The sequence below is a fragment of the Arachis duranensis genome, chromosome 9 (assembly GCF_000817695.3).
Source record: "Arachis duranensis cultivar V14167 chromosome 9, aradu.V14167.gnm2.J7QH, whole genome shotgun sequence".
Lineage (NCBI taxonomy): Eukaryota > Viridiplantae > Streptophyta > Magnoliopsida > Fabales > Fabaceae > Arachis > Arachis duranensis.
Window position 1 is genome coordinate 54,448,897 of NC_029780.3, and position 3,079 is coordinate 54,451,975.

The following is a 3,079-nucleotide window of genomic DNA, read 5'->3' on the forward strand; positions in this document are numbered from 1 at the left end:
CAGAGGAAGAATAGTTCTCAAAGCTCATGAATGACAGAATAAGGTTTAATGGAATCTCTATGGTCTCTATATGAGCCTTAGATTCCTTTAGGTCATCAATAGAGAACTCCTTTCTGTCTGGGAGACATCCCATGAGATCTTCCTCATTGGGATTTACATCCTTCCCCTCATCCTTGTATTCGGCCATTTTAATTATATCAATGGCCTTGCACTCTCTTTTTGGATTCTCTTCTGTATTTCTTGGGAGAGTACTAGGAGGAGTTTCATTGATTTTCTTATTCAGCTGACCCACTTGTGCCTCCAAGTTTCTAATGGAGGACCTTGTTTCATTCATGAAACTTAAAGTAGCCTTGGATATATCAGAGACTATGTTTGCTAAGCTAGAGGAGCTTTGCTCAGGATTCTCTGTCTGTTGCTGAAAAAATGATGAAAAAGGCTTGCTATTGCTAAGCCTATTTCTTCCACCATTATTAAAGCCTTGTTGAGGCTTTTGTTGATCCTTCCATGAGAAATTTGGATGATTTCTCCATGAGGGATTATAGGTGTTTCCATAGGGTTCACCCATGTAATTCACCTCTGCCATTGCAGGAATCTCAGGATCATAAGTTTCTTCCTCAGAAGATGCCTCTTTAGTACTGTTGGATGAATTTTGTCACCCATTCAGACTCTGAGAAATCATGTTGACTTGCTGAGTCAATATTTTGTTCTAAGCCAATATGGCATTCAGAGCATCAATTTCAAGAACTCCCTTCCTCTGAGGCGTCCCATTACTCACAGGATTCCTCTCAGAAGTGTACATGAATTGGTTATTTGCAACCATGTAAATGAGTTCTTGAGCTTCTGCAGGCATTTTCTTTAGGTGAATGGATCCACCTGTAGAATAGTCCAGTGACATCTTAGAGAACTCAGATAGACCATAATAGAATATATCCAAAATGGTCCACTCTGAAAGCATGTCAGAAGGACATTTTTTGGTCATCTGCTTGTATCTTTTCCAAGCTTCATAGAGGGATTCACCATTTTTTTGTTTAAAGGTCTGAACATCCACTCTAAGCTTGCTCAGCTTTTGAGGAGGAAAGAACTTAGCCAAGAAGGCCGTGACCAGCTTATCCCAAGAGTCCAGGCTATCTTTAGGTTGTGAGTCCAACCATGTTCTAGCTCTGTCTCTTACAGCAAAAGGGAAAAACATGAGCCTGTAGACTTCAGGATCTACTCCATTAGTCTTAATAGTCTCACAGATCTACAAGAACTCAGTTAAAAAACTGATAAGGATCTTCTGATAGAAGTCCATGAAAATTGTTTGCTCCAATGGCAGGGATTGAGATGCTTCTTCCATAAAAATTGGAAGTACGTGTAGTATAATCACCAAGCATCCTCCTTGCGCCTCCACCATTGTTATTGGGTTCGGCCATGCCTCTTTCTTTTTCGAGATTCTCTGTAATGTTTTCTCTGAATTGTTGTGCTTTAGCTTCTCTTAGCTTCTTCTTCCGAGTCCTTTCAGGTTTAGGATCTGCTTCAACAAGAATGTCCTTGTCCTTGCTCCTACTCATATGAAAAAGAAGAGAATAGAAAAGGAAGATGAATCCTCTATGTCATAGTATAGAGATTCATTTATGTTAGTAGAAGAAGAAAAGAATAGAATAGAGAAGAGATTCGAACACAGAACAGAAGAGAGGGTTCGAATTTTAAGATGAAGAGAAGTGTTAGTAAATAAATAAAATAAATAGAAAGAGATGAGAGGGAGAGAATTTCGAAAATTATTTTTGAAAAATGGTTAGTGATTTTCGAAAATTAAAAGAAGAAATAAAATTAAAATCAAAATTTGAAACAATTAGTTAATTAAAAAAAATTTTGAAAAAGAGGGAGGTGATTTTCGAAAATTAGAGAGAGGAAAGTAGTTAGATGGTTTTGAAAAAGATAAGAAATAGTAAAACAAACAAAAAGTCAATTAGTTAGTTGAAAAAGATTTGAAAATCAATTTTGAAAAGATAAGAAGTTAGAAAAGATTTTTTTTGAAACTGATTTTGAAAAAGATATGATTGAAAAGATATTATTAAAATTTGTTTTGAAAAAGATTTAATTTTTAAAATTAAAATTGATTATTTGACTAATAAGAAACTAAAAGATATGATTCTAGAATTTAAAGATTGAACCTTTCTTAACAAGAAAGTAACAAACTTCAAATTTTTTGAATCAATCACATTAATTGATAGTAAAGTTTTCGAAAATTATGAAATAAAATTAAGAAAAAGATTTTTAAAATCAATTTTAAAATTTTCGAAAAATAAGAAAAAAATGAAAAAGATTTGATTTTTGAAAAAAAAATTGAAAAGATAGGATTTTTAAAATTGAAATCTTGACTTGACTAACAAGAAATAACTTATTTTAAAATTTTTTGACTAAGTCAACCCCAAGATTTCAAATTTTAGGAGTAAAATAAGGAAAAGATATTTTTTTGATTTATGAATTTTTAATGATGAAAGAGAAAAATACAAAAATGACCCAAAACATGAAGATTTTGGATCAAAACCAATGATGCATGCAAGAACATTATGAATGTCAAGATGAACACCAAGAACACTTTGAAGATCAAGATGAACATCAAGACTTATTTTTGAAAAATTTTTAAGAAAAGAAAACATACAAGACACCAAACTTAGAGATTTTTCATGTTTAGATACTCTGAATGCAAAAATGCATATGAAAAACAAAAAAAGACACAAAACAAGAAAATATGAAGATTAAACAAGAAAGACTTATCAAGAACAACTTGAAGATCATGAAGAACACCATGCATGAATTTTTCAAAAAAATGCATAAATTTTAAAAACATGCAATTGACACCAAACTTAAAATTTGACTCAAGACTCAAACAAGAAACACAAAAATATTTTTGGTTTTTATGATTTTATAATTTTTTTGTATTTTTTTTCGAAAATTATTTTTAGGAAAACAAAAACAAAGAAAAATTTTTTGAAAAATTTTTTTTTGAAAACTTTTTGAAAAGAAAATTACCTAATCTGAGCAACAAGATGAACCGTCAGTTGTCCAAACTCAAACAATCCCCGGCAATGGCGCC

The 3,079-nt window shown here is 32.0% G+C and overlaps 1 non-coding gene across 1 annotated transcript; it reads left to right on the forward strand.

Moving 5' to 3' along the window:
* The first annotated feature begins 949 nt into the window (after positions 1 to 949).
* Positions 950 to 1,057, forward strand: LOC127742039 (small nucleolar RNA R71). The gene has a single exon (XR_008003226.1). It is a non-coding gene; the product is annotated as a small nucleolar RNA R71 (small nucleolar RNA).
* The last annotated feature ends 2,022 nt before the right edge of the window (positions 1,058 to 3,079 follow it).